This window comes from Bos grunniens, chromosome 23 (genome assembly GCF_055505025.1).
Source record: "Bos grunniens cultivar Pamir isolate PY7600 chromosome 23, Bosgru_T2T1.0, whole genome shotgun sequence".
NCBI lineage: Eukaryota > Metazoa > Chordata > Mammalia > Artiodactyla > Bovidae > Bos > Bos grunniens.
This window is the reverse complement of record NC_141187.1, coordinates 37,213,348-37,236,608: the sequence shown is the minus strand read 5'-3', so window position 1 is coordinate 37,236,608 and position 23,261 is coordinate 37,213,348.

The window sequence follows — 23,261 nt, the reverse complement described above, 5'->3', positions numbered from 1 at the left end:
CTGGGGAAGTTTAAAGCTAAAAGCATTGGATTGGCCAAACAGTTCGTTGAGGTTTTCCTGTAACATCTTATGGAAATCCCAAAAGAGCATTTTGGCTAACCCAGTATCGTATATGCATATTCATGAAGAGGCTTGAGTGGTTGATAGAGTCCAAGCTTTAGTTGATTGAAGTCATAAGGGTCAGAAAAGGTCAACATCATCATCCGTTCAGTTCAGTTCAGTTCAGTTCAGTCGCTCACTCATGTCTGATTCTTTGTGACCCCATGAATCGTAGCACGCCAGGCCTCCCTGTCCATCACCAACTCCCGGAGTTCACTCAGTTAGGTACCTGTAAATCTGGTGGTTGAGTGCTTCAGACTGATCTTTACTAGTGAGACAAAACTGCCAGTCTTTACAACTAATATGTTACTTTTGCTATCATTACTTTTCTTGCTTGGTAACAGGCAGTGTTTCTGTATTCGTCTGTTCCTTAGATCATTAATTACTGAAACCTGTTTAAGGGCAAGCATTGTGGCCAGGTTTAGATCACAAAACGACTTAGGCCAAAAACGGTTTCTCCTCTCTCAAGAAAGCCATTCCTGGGTCTCTTTCTTCTGGGAACCCGTACCTTATCAGGTTACAACAGGATAGCTGGGAAATGATTTAACTAGCCTGAAATTCAGTCTCTATTCTTTGGAGGAAAAGAAAGATGGCTCCAGATTGAGATCGGATGTGAGTGGGTTAAAATTTCCATCTGCATCTTGAGAAGGGCTGGAATCAACTCCCCAGTGAACAGACCATCTATTATTTACCTCACTTAATCTAGTACTCATGGCACAAGAAGTATCACCACTGGGATTCTAGTTTGCCCTTTTGACTAATAACTTTCTTTGGAGGGATCTGTTTGGCAATGAGAGGAGCACTGGCTGTTCTATCAGATGAAAGCTTTCAGATGTGAATGAAATTGGACTCATCCTTGACCCATTTCTAGTCACTGGTATTTCACCTGAGAGTGACCTCAAGTGATAGCCAACTGGGAGATGATGTTCTAACATGCTTCGAACATTTGTTTTATAGGGGAAACTAAGATATTTGTGACTTCATGTCTCACAAAGATGATAAGAAACATTTCCTATTTTCAGATGAATTGAGAACAAAGATTAGTGAGCTGTAATTAGTGAGCTGACAACCTTATTTTTTTTTTTTTTTGACAACCTTATTTTTAGGGATCAGAGTTAACAGAGGAAACGATCTCTGAGTTTAGGGATGATAATCTTCACAAAACCTAGAAATCATACCTAAAACGTCTTTTCACTCACTTAGTTAGAGATATGCAGAACTGTGAGGAAGGCAAGCCATAAATGTGGTTACAAATTCTGGCAACCTGAGGGATTTTTCATATTGTGTAGTGATGATGTTGAGTCATATACTATTTCTTTTTTTGAAAAATTTTTGGCTGGCCTGCGCAGCCTTTGGGATCTTAGTTCCCCAAACAGGGATCAAACCTGTGTCCCCTGTAGTGGAAGCATGGGGTCTCAACCACTGGACCAGCGGGACGTCCTATATGCTATTTCTTTATAACTCAGTTTCTCTTTAGACAACCTTGGGATAAGACTGTCCTTTATTTCTGATCTTCCTTAGATCTCTATGAATGTGAAGGTAATGCTATCAATCATAAAATTCCTAGAAATAAACAGCCTGAAAAATGTAGAGGTGAGAGCACTGAGCTGGGTGCTGTTATAAAGCATTTTAGAGAATGTTTTGTTCATTGGAAAGTCAGTCTGTTGATGATTCAAAGGTATTTCATTTCCAAATTTTCTCAGTATGGAAGCAGGCTTCTATATTGCACACCAGAGTGATCTTTTCAAAGTGTACGCATTGCGTTTGTCTTGCTTAAAGCCCTACAAATGTGTTTTCACTTCAGTTAAAACAAAAACACATGTGTACATGTGGCTAATTCATGTTGATGTATGGCAAAAACCATCACAATGTTGTGAAGTAATCATTCTCCAATTAGAATAAATTAATTAATTAAAAAAAAAAAACCCAAGCCACTCATCATGGTTTTAAAAGCCTGACATGATCTGATTCCCATCTGCCTTTTCCGTGGCATTTCCTACTGTTTCCTCACTCTGTACTCTAACCATACCAGGCCCTTGTGGGTCCTTGACTGTGTCAGCCTTGTTCTGGCCTCCTCACAGTCTCTCTGTCTGGATGGCTCCTCTCTCAGATCTTCATTTGACTCCTTCTGTTTGATCTTTCAGTTGCATGTGCAAACGTGACCTCTGTAGAAAGGCCATCCCTGAAGACTTTTGAAACTGATTCCTCATCTCAGTCAGCCTTTATCTCTAATCTCCATTTGTGTTTTTCTCAGAGCATCTACATGAAAGTAAATCTTGTTTATCTATAGGCAGCTCTTGGAGATGCTGCAGTTTTGGGTCCTGACCACTGCCATAAAGTGAGTATTGCCAGAAAGCCAGTCACACGAGTTTTTTGGTTTCCTGGTGTATATAAAGTTATGTTTACTATACTCTAGTTTGTTAAGTGTGCAATAGCGTTATGTCTAAAGAAACGTACATACCTAATTAAAAGATACTTTATTGCCAAACAATCATTATGAGTCTTCAATCAACCATATTAGCTACATCAAAGGTCACTGATCACAGGCCACCATAGCAAATATAATAATGAAAAAGTGTGAAACACTGTGAATTATCAAAATGTGACACAGAGACATGAAGTGAGCAAATGCTGTTGGAAAGATGGCACCCATAGACTTGTTGAAGCTGGGTTATCATGAACATTCACTTTGTAAAAAAAAGAAAAAAGCAGTATCTGCAAAGTGAAGCACAATAACACAAGATCTGCCTGTAAGAACGTGCATGCGTGCTAAGTCACCTCAGTTGTGTCTGAGTCTTTACAACTCTATGGATTGTAGCCCACCAGGCTCCTCTGTCCATGGGATTCTCCAGGCAGGAAAACTGGAGTGGGTGGCTGTGCCCTCCTCCAGCATATCTTCCCAAACCCAGGTCTCTTAAGTCTCATGCATGGGCAGGTGAGTTCATTACCACTAGCGCCGCCTGGGAAGCCCACCAAAAGAAGGTGCCTATAGCGTCTGTCTTGGTAGAAGGTGATCACCTTGACGGAAAAGGCCTCTCTGAAGACCACTTTATTTCTAGCACAGAAAACAATAGTTGGCCAAAAATAACTGTTCCACAATAAACAGCTCATGAGTGAATGAGTGCTTGCACCTCTGGATTGAAGCCCTTCATCCTAATTCCTCTTCTGGCTTTATCTTTATCCTTAAAACAAACATGACTTGGATTTGGTTTTAATGTCTTTAAGCTTTCAATTAGCACAAGTAACTTTCTCTGAGGATCCCACTCCCTAAGTGGCTTGAAAGTCTTCCGTGCAAATTGTTTTAGGTGTCAACATTATATCTGTAGCCCTATAGAGCCAGGAGATGACCTTGATAACATATTTGGGTGTTTGAGTGGCAAACTTGAACAAGTATCATTGAATATAACTAAACGCCTCTTGAATTAAACTTGCTCTTCATACTTAGTCAAGGTTCTGTGTGTTGTGCAGTAAAAGGGCATTTATTAGTCCACATGTACTCTTCTTGTATTTGTATACTGTTGATTTACATGGGGGTTGTTTTCATGGAGTAAATGTGTCTATCCTGTTGAAACAGGTATATTTACTAACTTACCTATGTAATTATGCCTTAGGAAGCATCACTACAAATAAAGTTAGTGGAGGTGATGGAATTCCAGTTAAGCTATTTCAAATCCTACAAGATGATGCTGTGAAAGTGCTGCACTCAATATGCCAGCAAATTTAGAAAACTCAGCAGTGGCCACAGGACTGGAAACGGTCAGTTTTCATTCCAATCCCAAAGAAAGGCAATGCCAAAGAATGCTCAAACTACTGCAAAATTGCAGTCATCTCACACTTTAGCAAAGTAATGCTCAAAATTCTCCGAGCCAGGCTTCAGCAATTCATGAACTGTGAACTTCCAGATGTTCAAGCTGGTTTTAGAAAAGGCAGAGGAACCAGAGATCAAATTGCCAACATCCACTAGATCATGGAAAAAGCAAGAGAGTTCCAGAAAAACATATACTTTTGCTTTATTGACTATGCCAAAACCTTTGACTGTGTGGATCACAATAAACTGTGGAAAATTCTGAAAGAGATGGGAATATCAGATCACCTGATCTGCCTCTTGAGAAATCTGTATGCAGGTCAGGAAGCAACAGTTAGAACCGCACATGGAACAACAGACTGGTTCCAAATAGGAAAAGGAGGACGTCAAGGCTGTATATTGTCACCCTGCTTATTTAACTTCTATGCAGAGTACATCATGGGAAACGCTGGGCTGGAAGAAGCACAAGTTGGAACCAAGATTGCTGGGAGAAATATCAATAACCTCAGATATGCAGATGACACCACCCTTATGGCAGAAAGTGAAGAAGAACTAAAGAGCCTATTGATGAAAGTGAAAGAGGAGAGTGAAAAAGTTGGCTTAAAGCTCAACATTCAGAAAATGAAGATCATGGCATACCAGTCCCATCACTTCATGGCAAATAGATGGGGAAACAGTGGAAACCATGGCTGACTTTATTTTTGGGGGGCTTCAAAATCACTGCAGATGGTGATTGCAGCCATGAAGTTAAAAGATGCTTACTCTTTGAAAGAAAAGTTATGACCAACCTAGTCAGCATATTAAAAAGCAGACACATTACTTTGCCAACAAAATTCCATCTAGTCAAGGCTATGGTTTATCCAGTAGTCATGTAGGGATGTGAGAGTTGGACTATAAAGAAAGCTGAGCACCAAAGAATTGATGCTTTTGAACTGTGGTGTTGGAGAGGACTCTTGAGAGTCCTTTGGGCTGCAAGGAGATCCAACCAGTCCATCCTAAAGGAAATCAGTCCTGGGTGTTCGTTGGAAGGACTAATGTTGAAGCTGAAACTCCAATACTTTGGCCACCTGATGCAAATAGCTGACTCAGTTGAAAAGACCCTGATGCTGGGAAAGAGAAGGGGATGGCAGAGGATGAGTTGGTTGGATGGCATCACCTACTCAATGGACGTGAGTTTGGGCAGACTCCAGGAGTTGGTGATGGACAGGGAAGCCTGTATTGTTGCAGTCCATTTGGTCACAAAGAGTCGGACACGACTAAGCGACTAAACTGAAACTGAAATTTACTAATTTACACCACTGATGAAGTGGTCTTTTGTTTTTTCACCTAATTCTTATGTGCCTGGGTAATGTAGATTGATCCCTGAGAAATGAATTGCTATTTCTGATGAGGAGAAGAATTACATGGGTTTTGTTTGTTTGTTTACTATGGCATTCTATCTTTTCTACATTTAGCAATATTTGTTCTTTTCTCTTAATATATACTATTCCATTGTTTTTCTTTATTCAGTCTATTGTAGATGGATATTGTTTTTATTCTCAGTTTTTGGCTTCAATGGATAGTGTGATATGAAGATTTTTTATATGTCTGAGTCCATGTGTCTGCCTTTTTGTTGGGCATACACACAACCAGCCTTACTGGATTCCTGTGTTTCCAGATTTATTAGATATGACCAAGCCATTAGCAAAAGTAATTGCCTCAAGCTGTATCCCCTCCATCAATGTGTTAGTCTAATTTGCTCTCAATCCTTTTAGTTTTAGCCATTTCTGTAGATGCTTAGTAGTTACTACATTTTGAACCTGCTTTTCTTTAGTGACAGATGATGTTGAGCACCTTTTGATATGTTTCTGAACATTTGGAGATTAGAAATTAATTATATTAATATTGGTTGACTATTTCTGCAAATTTTGGAAAAACCTCCATTTTTTGAGACTCTTCAAAGCCACTTGCTGAGAAAACTGTCACAATAGCCTTACATATTTAGAATGACTTGAAGGTCCATGAGAACACCTGGAGATTTCAATGTAGGGTAAACGATAGCCCCTAGTAAGCAACATGACAGATATGAAAGGTAGGCTAAATATTTACTTCAGAAATTTACATTAGCTTAAGTGAACAGGGACCCTGATCTTTTATAAGATTCTCTGGCACTATAAGAATATAAAGTGGAACAGAGAGGAAAGAGAAGGAAAGATAACTCCGGCATTGAGTTCTGTTAGTTAAGTCTCCCATGAAAGGAAGGATGTGGTTAGAGAGTATGAACCACAGGTCATTTTCAAAATATTTCATCACCTGTCTGGTGTAAGAACTGATCTTATAAGGAGGCCAATCATAGTAGGCTTACAGCATAAAGGATGCATGCCAGTGTGCCTAAGTCCTGGGTACTGAAATGCTAGTGGCCATCATGGGCTCAGAAGGTATTTGAGAAAAAAGGGATGCATACAAAAAACTGAAATATGCTATAAGTAAGCGCTCTTCTTCACAGTTTTGTTTAGATCTGGGCTCTAAGTTCAGTATTAAGAAATATTAATTGTTATTAACCAATATCACTGTAATCTATTGTGTGGTGCCCTGTGAATCAATATCAAATTTGCTCATATCTTTAAATTTAGGAATAATATCTTCCTTATTTTTCCTCATTTGTGTCAGATAATATAGGTTCAGATTTGAAAATCAATAATGCCTATTACCAAAAGGAGATATTATTGTTAGAAAATTAAATGAATACTATTAAGTGTTTCAGATTCCTTTTAGATTTAGTGTGATAAGAAATGTGAAACGTAATGTATAAAAGTATTTTCATTAGATGTACATTTAGATAAAGCACCGTTTAAAAATTGCTCTGAATCAGAACAGAAGCTATAGTAGTATTGATAAAACTTAACCTTACCAAAATGAAAATATCTGTTTATATCTTATGACATTTAATTTTTTCATCAATGTAATATGAATGGTGAAAGCTTATAGCATATAAAAGGTTTTCATTAGATATACATTTAGATATAAGAAAGCTCAATTTAAAAGCAATCTATATTCAGAATATAACCTGTAGTAATGTTTATAAAGCCTATCAAAATTAAAAAATCTTCTAATTGTTTAGTGACAAGTCTCATGACCTTTAGATTACCTATTGCATTCAATTTTATTTTTAGTCCTTTCAATTATCTTCCTGATCTCAGATATTTTACAGTGAATTAATTCCTATGTGGAAGAGTTTCATCTTCGTTGTGGGGGGTATGAGTCATTATTACTTTCATCTTATGCACAGCATTTCCCCATAGTCATTTGGGTAGTAATGAACTATTTAAGCATTTCTGAATATAGAGAGTAGGCATCAATTTGATGGTCATTTATTTGGAGTGAGGAAAATGATCTTATAATGTTAGTGATTATGCTAATTACTTCAAAGGGGTGGATTCAGCATGTGAATAGAGAAAATGAAACATGAGACACTAATAACATTGCTAAAACACACAAACAGCATCTATAAATGATTTAACCTTATGTAGCATTAGACAAATAAGTTAATTAAAATTACATAGGATATTATTAGATTAAAATTTGATCAACTTTTTTATTGCATGTCTTTATTATTCTCCTTGTGTGGATTTTGATATCAATATCTTATATGCAATTTTGTTAGCTCTTCACTTCAGAACTTAAATAAATCGTTGCCCTTAATATTGCCTATATGTGGTAGATATTTCCTTAGAGATTTTCCTTAGAGAAAACAAGAGTGTCTCTAGGTCAACTTGCTTTTATAATAGTGTTGGGAAGCCCAAATGCAGCATATAAATAGGTGTATTTGAAAGCCCTTGGCAGATCGGTGCATAACGTGCTGGTAATGACGAAGATACAGTGAACTGAATTTCAATTCAGGCTGCCTAACAAGCTGGGAAATGCACATAGCTAATTTAAACAAGGTTTAGTGGAGGGAACAAAAAAATCACTTACTGCTACTCTTCTTAAAATGGATTGTGCATGTTATTTAATTATTAGTACCATTGCTCTGAATTAATTAAGTAACTACAGTCTTGCTAGATATTATGAAATACAGACAGAGATGCATTGTAGAGTCTGGGGTTGGCATTTTACTTAAACTGCCAGGAAAACAAGCATGTGCCAGGCGGTCTCAGTGAGAATAAGGCAGTTGGCCTAGAAGGATGAAAGGAGAACTGGAAAACTCTGCATGGGTAATAATGGGAAATAGAATATTGGTTTCTTTTTCTCACTGTATGTCTCAGCATAGGTATGTATATGGGATTGTATTACTAATTTCAAATCAACTTCCATGTGCTTATTTTGTTTCCTCCTTAACTGTAGAAATATTTTATAGTACTACATTAGACAATGCAGAAAGAAGAAAATATATATTGATAATGGGAAGAACACTTGTGATTGACATTCTCCTCTTAATGACTTTAAATGAAAATATTTATTATCACTATCTTAGAATATAGTTTTTCTATTCTAAGATGTTTTCATAAACAGTATAATACTATCTTAGAAAAAAAACTATCATGATTCAATTGGGAATTCATCCAGAATTATCTAGATTTTAAATATATGCTATATAAATGATATTTACTTATTCAAAAATAATCAATTGAATACTAAGTGGCAGACAGTTGTCCATCAATTTCCTTTCTCCTTTATTTCATAATCAACTTTCTTAGTTTTACCTGAACACACTGACACCTAGATTTGAACTGTGTTTTCCGTCTTCTCTTACAGCCTGGAGTGCCATGTGACTAGATTCCAGCCTGAATTGAGAAGAAACAGTGTGCCTCCCGAAAGGTAAGGACACTTCCTGTTTCACTTTACACTCTGTGGGAGATATTCTAATATGAAACCCCTCAACTCCAGCCAGTATATCAGAGAGAAACAAACTCTAATATTATAAAAGCTCTTGCATTTTGAAGTCTCTTTATTATGCCAGCTTTGCTGGTTGGTTAAATAATACAGGTCTTATAATTAGTGATGTTGAGAACATTTTCATATACCTCTTGACCATTTGAATACTTTTTTTAGAAAAATGTAATGTCTCTTCAAGTTTTTGCCAATATTGTTTTTTGTTGTTACTGAGTTATAGGAGTTCTTTGTATATTATGGTTATTAACGCCTTATCAGATGTGTAGTTTGCACAAATATTTTCTCCCATTCTGTAGGTTGCCTTTCCCTTTGTTGATGTTTGCTTTTGTTGTGTAGAAGCTTTCTGGTGTTATGTGGTCCCATTTAAAAAAAATTGTTGTTTGTGCTTTAGGTGTCATATGTAAAAAAATCATGCCAAGACCCACGTCAAACAGCTTTTTCTCTATGTTTTGTCCTAGGGGTTTTATGACTTCAGGTCTTATATTTAAAGCTTTAATTCATTGTGAGTTAATTTTTGTAAGTGGTGTAATGTAGAGGTCTATTTCATTCTTTACATGTGAATGTCTAATTTTGTGTTTCCATTTTCATTTGTCTCAATATACTTTTTCATTTTCCTTATAACTTCTACTTTGATCTACTCATTGTTCAGGTGTGTGATGCTTAATTTCCATATATTTGTGAGTTTTCCAGTTTTCCATTACACAATTGTGGGAAAAAATAATACTTGATATGATTTCCATATTCTTAAATTTGCTAAGATTTGTATTGCAGCCTAACATATGGTCTATCCTGGAAAATGTTTCATGTGCATTTCAGGATTATATGCAACAGCATTCTCCTTTTGCTGGATGAAATGTTCACTATTTACATATTGGGTCCATTTTGGTTTATGGGCTTCCCTGTGGCTCAGATGGTGAAGAATCCACCTGCAATGCAGAGACCTGTGTTGATCCCTATGTTGGGAAGATCTCTTAGAGAAGGGAATGGCTACCTACTCCAGTATTCTTGCCTGGAGAATCCCCATGGACAGAAGAGCCTGGTGGGCTACAGTTCATGGGGTCAAAAAGAGTTGAACATGACTGAGTGACTAAGCACAACAATTTGGTTTCTATGTTGTTCAAATCTACTGCTTCATTATTAATTCTCTTTTTGGATGATATATCCAATGTATATCAATGCAAATGTCACCACTCTTATGGCAGAAAGCAAAGAAGAACTAAAGAGCCTCTTGACGAAAATGAAAGAAGAGTGTGAAAAAGTTGGCTTAAAGCTCAACATTGAGAAAACTAAGATCATGGCATCTGGTCCCATCACTTCATAGCAAATAGATGGGGAAACAGTGGAAACAGTGACAGACTTTATTTTAGGGGGCTCCAAAATCACTGCAGATGGTGAGTGCAGCCATGAAATTGAAAGACACTTGCTCCTTGGAAGAAAAGTTATAACCAACCTAGACAGCATATTAAAAAGCAGAGACATTACTTTGCCAACAAAGGTCCATCTAGTCAAAGATATGGTCTTTCCAGTAGTCATGTATGGATGTGAGATTTGGACTATAAAGAAAGCTGAGTGCTGAAGAATTAATGCTTTTGAACTGTGGTGCTGGAGGAGACTCTTGAGTGTCCTTGGACTGCAAGGAGATCCAACCAGTCCATTCTAAAGGAAATCAGTCCTGAATATTCATGGAACGACTGATGTTGAAGCTGAAACTCCAATACTTTGGCCACCTGATGCAAAGAACTGACTCATTGGAAAAGACCCTGATGCTGGGAAATATTGATGGTGGGAGGAGAAGGGGGCAACAGAGGATGAGATGGTTAGATGGCATCACCGACTCAATGGACATGAGTTTGAGTAAACTCCGGGAGTTGGCGATGGACAGGGAGGCCTGGTGTTCTGCAGTCGATGGGGTTGCAAAGAGTCGGACAGGACTGAGCGACTGAACTGAACTGAACTGATCCAATGTTGAAAGTGTTGGATATTAAAGTGCCCAAGCATTATTATATTGCTGTTTGTTTCTCCTTTTAGTTTTGTTATTATTTGCTTTTGATATTTAGGTACTCCAATGTAGGATGCACAAACATTTATAATTGTTTGTATCTTTCTGATGAACCGACCATCTTATAATTATATACTGACTTTATTTTTCTCCCTTTACCATTTTTAGGTTAAAATCTATTTCATCTGATATAGCTTTGGTCATGGTGGTTTAGTTGCTAAGTCATGTCCGACTCTTGTGACCCCATGGACTATAGCCCTCCAGGCTCCTCTGTCTATGGGATTCTCCAGGCAAAAATACTGGAGTGGGTTGCCATTTCCTTCTCCAGGGGGTCTTCCCAACCCAGGAATCAAACCCAGGTCTCCTGCATTGCTGGCAGACTCCTTACTGACTGAGCTACAAGGGAAGCCTCAATATAGCTTTGGCTACTCCTAATTTCTTTTGGTTAATATTTGCTTGAAATATCATTTTCCATCTCTTCCCTCTCAATCTATGTGTCTTTAAAATTAAGTATGCACTGTAGGCAGAGGCTCACTGGATCTTGTTTTTCTATCCATTCAGCCAACTATGTCTTTTGATTAGAGAATTTAATCTATTTACATTTAGAGTAGTTATTGGTATATAAAGACTTGACTATTTCCATTTTGTTAATTGTTTTCTAAATATTTTATAGATACAGAGTTCCTCTTATTCTTGCTGTCCTCTTTGTGATATGATGATTTTTTATAGCAATATACTTTGACTCTTCTATTATAATCTTTTGTCTCACCACATTTATTTCCTTGTGGTTATATTGAAAATTATATAAAACTTCTTGTATTTCTAACACCCTATTTTAAGCTAATAGCAATTTAACTTTAATAGCCTTCCTAAATTTTACACTATTAGCTCTGCCTCATATTTTAGGTTATTGATGTTACAATTTATTAACACTATATATCTAAAAACCAAATTATTATAATCATGATTATTTTTAATATTTTTGCTTCGTTAACCTTTCAACTAGAGTTTTGTATAAATTACAGACCACCATTACAATACTAGAGAATATGACTTTGACTATATATTTACTTTTATCAGTGAATTTTGTACCTATGTGTATGCTTTTATGGTGTTAATTAGCACACTTCTATTTCTGTGTCAAGAACTTCCTTTAGCATTTTTTGTGAAGCAGGTATATTTGCTGAGAAACTCCTTCAGCTTTTATTTGTTCTGGAAAGTCTCTGCCCAAGCTCTGAAATCAGGAGCGGGCGTGCTGCCTGCTGGGAACACTTGAGTAGGACTTCTGGCTTGGTTCTCTGCTCAAACATGGCTGTGGGATGGGCTCTGCAGTTGCCTGGATTATTCTCACTAGGCTTCCTAGTGAGGGGGTGGGGTGGGTGGATTGTGAACAGGGCGCTGGGCACTGAACTCAATGGTAAGCAGTGTCATGAATTAGTTTCAGTGTCTGGTTGCATCAACAGAATAGGCCCCAAAGCTGGCATGGCTAGTTGTTTGGGGACCCAAAGCAAACATATTTGTGCACTGAGTTCCCTGGCCACGTGGGCCAGCTGGCTTTGTTCTGCAGACAAGCATGTCACTAGCTGGGCTCTTTGTTCATATGCCATTATATATAGGGCTGTAGAATGGGTTACATAGCTTTCTGGATGCTCTGGTTCATCTTTCTAGTTGGGTGGGTCTTTAATGCTGTATTCAAGGCTACAAATTAGCTTCCTTGCCTGAGTTGGGGCACAGGATAGTCTCCAAGGCTAAATCAGACAGAGCTGCATACCAACTACCTGGCCAGACAAGGCAACTGACTTGGCTTTACACATGGCAGAGCTGCTGGCCACGCTCTCTGCTCAGATGCTGCTAGGCACTTTCCAGGTGCTCTGGCGTGGTTTCCTTGTCAAGTGGGGCTGGGGTGTCACTCAGTAGTAGGCAGGGCTGTGAATTAGCTTCCCAACCTGGGCAGGGCAGCAGAACCAGTTTCAAAGCTGGCAAGCAAGACTTGTTGGTTGAGATCCCAAATCAGGCAGAATTGTGCACCAAGCCCCTGAGCCAGATTGCTGGTGTGGCCCTATAGAAGGGCAGAGCCACTGACCAGGCTCTCTGCTTCAATGCTACTGGGCAACACAATTTCCCAGATGTTCTAGCCAGGCTTCCTGATTGGGTGGAATAAAGTGTTCCCTCAACAGTGGGTAAGGCTATTAATTAGTTTCCCTCTGATAGGGAAGGGGAAGAGAAGCAGAATAAGTTCTAAGGCTGGTAAGGCTCATTTTGGGGGAGGAGGGTACCAACTCAGGAAGAACTATGCAGCAAACTCTCTGGCCAAATGAGGCTGCCAACTGGACTCTGCAGAAGGACAAAGCCACTGACCAGACTTTGCCCAAGTGCCGCTGGGTCATGTTTTGTGGGGTGCTCTGTCCAGGTTTTCTGGTTGGTCAAGGCTGGGGGCTGCACTCAAAAGTGGACAGGGCTATGCATTAGCTTTGCTGCCTGGGTGACAGGGGCAGAACAGGCAGTAAGACCTGCAAAAACTGTGATTGCAGATCTCAAATCAGGCAGAAGTGCATGCTGAGTTACCTGGCATGGCTGAAGGGCCACTATCCTGACTCTACAGATGGCCAGCACTGCCAGCTAGACTCTTTTTGTGAGTGCTGCTAGGCTGGACACCTTCTCAGGTGCTCCAGCAAGGCTTCCTGCTCAGGCAGGGCTGGGGCTACACTTGGCAGTAGGCAAGGTTATGGAATAATGTCTCTACCTAAGCTTGGAGGGGGTAGTCTCAGAGCAATGTCTAAGGCAAAGAGTTGCCACTGGGGATCCCAAATCAGGCAGTACCACCCACAAAGTTCCCTGGCTAGATGGGGCTGCTATCTTGGCTGTGCAGATGGGCAAACTGCTAGCTGGGATTTCTACTTGGGTGCTTCTGTGAGTAGGAACTCAGTGTGCCAAGATCTGAGTACTGGTTGCCTTAAGCCCTGCCCTTCTTCCCCATCACAGCCTGGACTCTAGAAATCAAGCCCTGTAAGATCTCCCTGCAATCCCGTGATATGAGGTCTTATTGATGGGCTTCATGGGAACTGGCACCCAGTGCTATGGAAGTTGGATATAAACCTTGGGTTCTCCTTTTCCCACTGGGGAAACAATGGGCCTGTGGGGTCCCTCTCAGTATGCTGTTATGCCAGCCTCGGAGAGGGGCGATGCAGTCAGAGTGCAGTCACTCCGCTTCCCTTTCTAATTCAGTCCTTTTCCATTCCTGTGATCCAGAAAGATGCTCCAGCATCCCCTCTGTGTTCTAGAATTTACACAATGCTGTCTTTTCCATGAATAGTTGTTAGTGAGTCTTCTTGTGAAGGGAACTGAAGTCAGGAACAACCTATATCGCCATCTTGATGACATCAACAAAACCCCATTAGTTTCTAAAGATGAAATGTAAGATTAAGATAGGTCTTAAAGAGAGAAATTCAAAGACAATGAATCAAAAGAAAATAAAATGAAAAGAAAAAACTGCTTTCTTTTTAAAGAATTCGCTTAGTAATCTCAGATACTTAAAGTTAAAAGGATATATTGTAGTGACAAATTTCATTTTTAAATATCCACCCAATAAGCAAGAAAAGTTAGACAAGAGGGTTTAGAATCAGTGACTTAGAATTACAGAATTGATATTCTTCAATGATCTCAACCATATGAAGGAAAATTTTCTTCCCAATTTTTATTTTAGTTTGTAAAAATTTATTATTTTCCCTTACAGTCCTCACACAAGGTAAAAAAGCCCACTATAGGGGAAAAAAGTTCTCTGAAATAGACTATGAAATCTAATTGATATGAAAAATAAGGTCCAGACAGGTTGCTTACCCTGTGTCTGTACTGCTCATTACCAACAGATATGGGACTTGGTACTTTATGTCTTAGCATAAGTTTTTAGTGTTTATCACTCTTTCCTGGTGGTTTACATTTTGTAACATTTTGAACTGAAGATGGTTTTCCTCCCAAGACTTGATATATTTTGCTTCTATCAATGAATGTTTAAGAATTAAAAGTTCATTTTAAACCAAACTAACATAATCAAATTTTGATGGCAAAAGTAAATAGAAAATATCAAATACAGTTGACCCTTGAAAAATATGAATTTGAACTGCACAGGTCCACTTATATGCAGATATTTTTCAATAGTAAGTGGTACTCTATTATGCAGTTTCTGGTTGGTTGAATCTGCAGATGTACAGGAACCATGGATACAGAAGGCTGACTAAGTTATAAGTAGATTAACCCCCTCGTTGTTCAAGGCCAACTGTATATCTCAAAGCAACAAATAACCTTTTGATTTTCTAAAATCAAAAGGTTTAAAAAAATAAAAATAAATAAATTTTATTTATTTTTGCTATTTCACCTGTCAATGAGTGATTTTCCCATACGGTGATTTACAAATAGGCTTCTACCCCAGATCTCCTAAGACAACTTGGGAGAAAACATGATGCTCGGGTCAATTCATGATCACTTAGGAATTTCTGAGAACCATGGTGGATATAATACTATCACAGAAATAATCCTTGAGCATTTCTAAATGTCGTTAGTCATTACAGTGGGTATTTAGAAGCTAATTTTATATTATTATCTGAGAAACAGAATTTCTTAATGGGGAAATTTTAGTGAATAGTATACATGCACATATAGGTAAACAGTATGTAGAACGGCCCCCAAAACGACTTGTCTATCAGCCTCTGTGTGTGTGTGTGTGTGTGAGTGCATGCGTGTGAGTGTGTGCACTTAGTCGCTCAGTTGTGAACAGTACTAATTGATCCAATGACTAGGGAAGCTTTCCAAATCCAAGATTTTACGAAAGGAATAATACTTTTAAAATGCATTGATAGTAACTGTTCTATATTTCAAGTCTATTAAAATTTTTTAAGTACTTAAAAATGTAGTTATGTTTCAAATTAACATAGACTAGTTCTCAGTATTGAAACATTTAAAATATATTCACCAAGTCCTTGAAAGAACGTGCATATATTTGGACATATTGTCCTTGTGGCAGAATATGGGTCACAAAAAGTAATAATCTTTCATTTTTAAAATAGAAATATACTGATGCATAAATGTATTGCTTATAATGTATCAGTCTGCAGGGTATTATTTTTCTCATAATAGGAAATGGCAGAAGCAGGTAACTATATTCTTCTGATGCAAAATGGAACTGAACCATCTCTTGCAATCACAGTGCCCAGGCTCTACTGGTCCTAGTGCAGAAACCATAACAATTTGCATATTTTAATTTAGAGGTGAGGGACCCCTGTCAATGTAACAGCTTGGACCAGGTCAGCAAGGAGAAATCGAGAAGAGAGAAATAATTGAAAAGGCAGTTCCCAACAAAATGAAATTTGTCTCGTTGTCACTTAAGGTTGTCTTCCTGTCTTTCTCAGGGAGCAAGGTCAGCTTAAGACTGAAGGGAGAGTAGGGCACGGTAGATCGCTAAGGACCAAAGTATAATTTTTTTTTTAATAACAGTGGAAATTGCAATATATATTTATGAAGGGGAGAGGAAAAGAATGCACATAGTTTTCTGGTTAAGAGTCAGCAGATGTCCTTTGAGTTGAAATATTGCAGACGTGTACACAGCTGATCCACGGTTTGTCCTCAAAGACAAGCAGGTTACAGAGGAGATGAAGTACTTAATGAAATAATTTAGTGTGACATATTGATATTGAAGGCTGGAAGGCAGAAAAGGATTTGCAACAAAATTAAGGTATGTCTCTCTTAAAATGGTTCCCCATTCCTTTCTCAGAGGACTGATAGGAGATTTCATGAGAAAAGAAGCCCGTTTTTCTTTCTTTCTCCAAGCTGAAGCCAAAACAGAGATGGCAGTGTGAAGTTCAGCAAATGTGGCCACATGAAATTCTCCCTGGAGTATAGTCCAGAGGAAAGTCAAGTTAGAAAATGATTCTTTGGTTATGTTTGAGAGAGGTTTTAATCTCAGCAATGTCATGTGTTTTCAGTTAAAATGTACATTAGTGAAAAAAAAGAAAAAACAAACGAGGGCACCGACAGTAAGGGGAATTGGGCTTGGGAATGTCAGTTTTAGATAGAGGCAATGGAGGATGGTTAGGGCTATTATCAGAGCATAAGAACAGCAGCCAAATTTCAGCTGAGAGCAGGGATAAACACTGTCACAAGCATCTGAGCATATTTAAAAAACAAAACAAAACAAAAAACCTGGCTTGAGAAAATGAAGATAAGCATTTCATGTTCCTGGTATAGTTTCATCATTTACATAAAAAGAGAACACAAAAAGCCATATTCTCCGGGTGGCAAACTGTTTTCTGTCCTGACAAATTGGAGAGGAACACACTCATCACGTGGTTTGATATGTCAGTAATTCTCACCTGGTGGGACGTTGCACACCAAAGTCTGCAGATAGGCAGGTAGGCAGCACGAACTGTGTAAGAGCTCCTTTCCCTCCCTAGTTGAGAATCAAGCTATAGCATCTATTATGGCACCCACTCCAGTACTCTTGCCTGGAAAATCCCATGGATGGAGGAGCCTGGTAGGCTGAAGTCCATGGGGTCGCTAAGAGTCGGGCACGACTGAGCAACTTCACTTTCACTTTTCACTTTCATGCATTGGAGAAGGAAATGGCAACCCACTCCAGCGTTCTTGCCTGGAGAATCCCGGGGACGGGGGAGCCTGATGGGCTGCCGTCTATGAGGTCGCACAGAGTCAGACACAACTGAAGAGACTTAGCAGCAGCAGCAGCTAGGGAAAAAATCAAACTATTGGGGTTAGAGTACTAGCTCTTTTGGTGTGCAACCTTAGATGAATTAATTAAAAACTCCAAAATTTAGTCTTTTCAGCCTGAAAAAATACTTTGCTTTACTTCACATTTTTAATGAAACAGTATGCACAGTCTACTATTTGCACCTATAAAATATGTTGCAAGTTTAAGTTCTTATTAACTGATAGTGATGAATGTATATACTTGGCTTCTAGATTCTTACTCACCCCCCGTATTTGCTTACTTATTTTCCCTAAAGCTAAATCCCAAATACCTATGTTTCCTGTTTGCCCCAAACAGATAATGTTTCACCAGCTGCTACATACTTACTGTCCAGGGCATCTCATGAGGAGTGGACTTGTTCTCATGAGTCCATTTTCAATACAAAGAAAAAATGCTGCTCCAGGAATGGCCCCCAAATTCCTAATGATTCAAATTCATTGTGATTTTCCCCCTTTAAAAAATAAAAATGGGTATTTAGTTACAAAACATACCTAATAATGAGATCATGTGAAACAGTTCTGGTGAGAAGCTGCTAAGTAGCAATTCTGGAAAGAAAGCTTATAGAATATACTTGGCAATGCTGAGCATTTCCATTAAAAAGAAGGAAAGACCACACAACACTTGCTATGAAAAGATATTACATTTTCTCCAGGAAAGGAATACTTCCTTTTTCATCCTAGAGGTTCACTAATGACTTTAAAGCATCTTTGCAAATTATTTTACCTGGAGTTATTAAAACTCACAAAAATTTGCCATATAATAATAAAGTGGAAACTGTTAGTACCCCAAGCAAACAGATATAAACAGTAGTCCTAAGAAAATATGACCTGTCTAAAACCTCTGGAAAAAAAATGGATACATCCAGAAATAGAATCTAAGCCGCTGACTCTAAGCATTGGACAACACTTCCTCTCTTCAGAATTATTATTGTTAATAACCTCTTCACATAAACAGCTTCCTGCTCCTTGAGAATGGATGAGATCATACGCACAAGTCACCCTTTCTTTCCATAAGAAATACTGCAGTCATGGCCAATGAGCTAATTCATAGAATTTTCTTGAGCCATAGTAAACACATACACAGGCATGCAAGCACACACAGAATCCCCTTCTCAGTTCATTTTGTCCTGGTTTGTTTTCTTAAACTGAGCTCTAGTTGAAATTTTAATTTCAAGCTTTAGCTCACAATTTTTGCTTAAATTTCACACTCTGTCTTTTTCTATTCTGACTTGTTCTTCCCTCCCTAAACCACATAATGAAGATCTAGACCGTGGTAAAATGGATTTTTAATAAATTTTATAATTTAGCTATTGTTACTTCCACAGACTGTTAATTCGACTAGCATGTATTATGGACATGAAATAGAATTTGGAAGGTTGAAAGTCATTCATCCTTGACTGTGAAAAGTTATCTGATAATTTAAAGTGATCACATCAGATGACAATTGGTCGTAAAGGTGCTGAAAAATGAATATTTTTAAGAAAAAAATAGAGGCAAATAATATTTCAATATAATTTAGGTAATTGTGTAATATATATATATACCCTTCCCTGCCAAAATACTTCTGGGAAAGGAAAATGGAAAAGATAGTAATAGTAAACAGAAATTGGCTCTTCAGTGACCAGCTGGATTTATAGTCAAAAGGCACTTTGACCATGTGTGTGGTTTATAAAATACTGTTGGCGTACATTAGGTTTTATGTCAAACTGGCACAGGAGGGCAAAAGCCATTTCCATTTATATATGAAAGAGGATATTCTGGCTACATTGTTGGTAACCAGCAATTCTTGATTCATCTCTGCAATCTTTCCATTATAATGCTCATGAAAACAGGAAAAGCAATGCAGTTTCAACAACAGTGGAAACTAGAAATGTTGGTCAAAAATGTGTCAGGCAAAAGTTGGAGAATCAACTAAGCTTAGCCTGGAGGCAGAATGGTAAAGTCACGTGTTTTAAGGTGGACAATTTCCATCTACACAGATTCAGAGAGGCACAGGTCCCCCTTTTTGTTCCACAAAAGCTCCTCAATATGGAATTCAAACACATTGTTCCACCCTCTGGCCCCTCTTTAGTGTTTAATGCATCTCTCAGCTCAATCATCCTCAGGAATGAAACATTGCTGAGGCCAATGTGAATGTGGTAACCTTTTAGATCCAGATGTTGGAATATTTGTTTCCCCATTTGGATTTTTTTGCAGTGCAAGAAATACAGATCACTTTAGGCTATACAGAATAAGACTCTTCCCTTATGATAAAATAATCAGATCATAAGACCATGGGGTTGTTACTCAGGCCAATGGATCCTTACTAAAGACAATACAGAACCAGAAAGTTGATTGAGATTGTAAACATAGTGACCTCCTGTGACATGAAATTTGAAAGGATGATTCTAACTGGGCTAAGATAAAATGAATACCAACAGATTAATACTGTTCTTTTCAAGTTCAAGAGAACATCTTTTCAAAACAAATAAGTATCATGTGAAGTGATTCTACTCTATAAAACACAGAAACTATAGCACTGGAAAAGAACATATTTTGAAAACATTTCTAATTTTAAAAAAGCTTGGAAATACAATATTTAGGTTCTAACAATTTTATGAAAACAAGGTTCCTACACAAGGAATTCTTATTAAATTCTTATTAAAATAACAAACTGAGATACAGAATGAATTGATGAGACAAAGTAAGATAGTGGTTGACAGGGGCTGAGGTGTAGGGGTGGGGAGATTAATGGGTACAGAGTTTCAATTTCACAAGATGAAAAGAGGTTTAGAGATTGTTTGATTACACAAAAATGTGAACTTAATACTACTAAACTGTCTGCCTAAAAATTAAGTTGGTAAATTTTATGTTACTTTTATTTTATCATCACAATTAATGGATGGGATGGGGAGTGGAAGGGAGGTACAAGAGGGAGGGGATTTTTTTTTAAGAAACATAATTAAAGGTAAAAGAAATGAATTAATTGGATGAAGAGCAAGCTAAACAAACCAGAGAAAAAGAAAGCTTACTGTGCAGCTCATGAATAAGAGCATGGGCTTTAGATTAAAAAATGCCCAGTTACTTGTCTTGCTTTCACTATTTTCCATACTTTTGATCTCAAAAAAGTTAATCTCTGGAAGTCTTATTTTTTTCACCTTTATAAGAGATAATAATAGTCAATCTTCATAGGATTTTAGAAAAAATCCATTGAGATAAGATATTCAAATGTTTAAATGGTGTTTGGCATGTAGTTAAGTGCTCAATAAATATTAATTATTATTAATATATTCTAACACTAAAATGTAATCAAAGATTAAAGTTATTGTTAGAAATAATAAAGAGCTGTATCAGCATTACAGAAAATTGAGCTTTTAATAATGAATAAAAACTTGAGTGTTTGTCTTAGAACACAGGAGAAAAAAAATAAGGAAACAGAAAGAGAGAGAAAAGGCAACTAAAATCAGAGAAAAATCTTCAGCATATGCTTAACTGGTAACACAATAAAGAAATGAAAGTAATAAATAAATTACAATAGAAGCCAAACTTCCTAAACTAATACTTTAGTATGCAGAACAAATTATGTACCAGATAAGTAAATGGAGAAAGCAGTGAGACACAGGATTCCTATAGTTTTATTTTATTTTTCATGTATCCTACAATTTCAATTTTTAAATAAATCTTAATTCCATCCAGTCAAAGCATTAAAAATAAGAGATCACAACAAACCAGACAACAAAAGCCAGAATTGTTTCACAATTTTCTTCATGGATACAGAATTCTAAAAACCAATCAAGCAACATCAGGGCTCACAGTCCCAGTGGCCATCAGATGTCAGGCAAGCAATGCAAGAGAGTGGAGTCCTGCCAATAGGCACTATGGTGAGTTGGAGATTGTGCTGCTGCTGCTGCTGCTGCTAAGTCGCTTCAGTCGTGTCCGACTCTTCCCATGGACTGCAGCCCACCAGGCTCCTCCGCCCATGGGATTTTCCAGGCAAGAGTACTGGAGAGGGGTGCCATTGAGTTGGAGATTGTAGGTTTAGACTAAAGGCAGAAGTTGCCACTCAACTTTAGTTCTGTATTCCCATATGAGAATGGCATTCCAGGGCTGCCAACCATTATAACCTTTTGAGAAACACCAGAAATGCAAATTTTTATGTGAAATTTCCAGGTTTTAGATTCATCAGCAAATTTACATTTTCTGTTACCACTCTAAAACCACATCAGCAGACCATATGGTCTCTGAACTAATCCCTAGTCAACAGTTCATAAAGAACAAGAGCTGTAACCTAAATAAAAGAATTCAATTTTTAGCCAAGTCTTTGTTCATATGTAAGAGAAAAATATATTTTCATAAATCAATTATTCTTCTAGATTTCATAGCTAGCACATCTTTTCCCATTCTTTTGCTTTTAATATAATTCTTTATATTTATATAATGAATTCTTTTAGGCAGCATATAGTTGTATTTGTTTTCTGACTTATCATACAGTCCCTGCCTTTTAACTTCGGTTTAGACCATTTAGATTTGATGTGATTATTGACCATCTATTATTCTGCTACTTGCTTCCTATCTGTCCCATTCATACTTTTCTTCTCTTTTCTTCCTTCTTTTTAATTAATTTTTATGATTCTATATTCTTTTGTTGGCACATTAGTTATAACTCTTCAGTATGTCATCTTCATATTCACTTTAGGGTTTAAAGTACACATCTGTAACTTATCACAGTCTAACTTAAAGTGATATATACATTTATGCATATTATAAGAAAGTTAAAATGATGTAGACCTCTTTCTTCCCTTCCAGCCTTGAATATATTGTAATTATACATTTTGCTTTGACCATGTTTTCAACCTTGTTATACATTGTTAGGAATTTTGTTTTAAAGAGAAGATTATCTTTTAAAGACATTTAAATGATTTTCTCACAAATCTTTATATGTACCTACATAGTTATCATTCCTGGAGAAGGCAATGGCAACCCACTCCAGTACTCTTGCCTGGAAAATCCCATGGATGGAGGAGCCTGGTGGGCTGCAGTCCATGGGGTCACTAAGAGTCGGACATGACTGAGTGACTTCACTTTCATTTTTCACTTTCATGCATTGGAGAAGGAAATGGCAACCCACTCCAGTGCTCTTGCCTGGAGAATCCCTGGGGCAGGAGAGCCTGGTGGGCTGATGTCTATGGGGTCACACAGAGTCGGACACGACTGAAGTGACTTAGCAGCAGCAGTAGCAATTATCATTCCCAGTGCTCTTTATTGCCTTCAGATTTTGTAGGTTTGAAATGTCTTTATTTAATCCTTGTGTTTGAAAGGTACTGTCAATAGGTAAATAATTTTAGGTTGATAGTTTTTCTTTTAGGACTATTTAGTTTTGTCTGCACTACTTCCAATGAGAAATCTGCTGTGATAATTATTGTTCTTTTATATGAAATGTACCTCTGGCTGCTTTTTAAGGCTGTTTATTACAGATTTTAGGCAATTTTATTGTAATGTGACTTGGGAAAGTCTTTGCTATTAAATATGTCATTTATACTTGAGGCTATTGAGTTTCTTGGATCTGGGGATATATGGTTTTCAGCAGATTCAGAAAAATTGCTCCCATTATTTCTTAAACTATTCGGTCATCCCTAATTTCCTGTCTTTCAGCAACTCTAATCATGTGTTAATATATATTTGTTCCAAGGCTAACTACTATTATGTTCGAGCTTTTTGGCCTTTATTTTTTATATTTTTCCTTCATATTAGGTA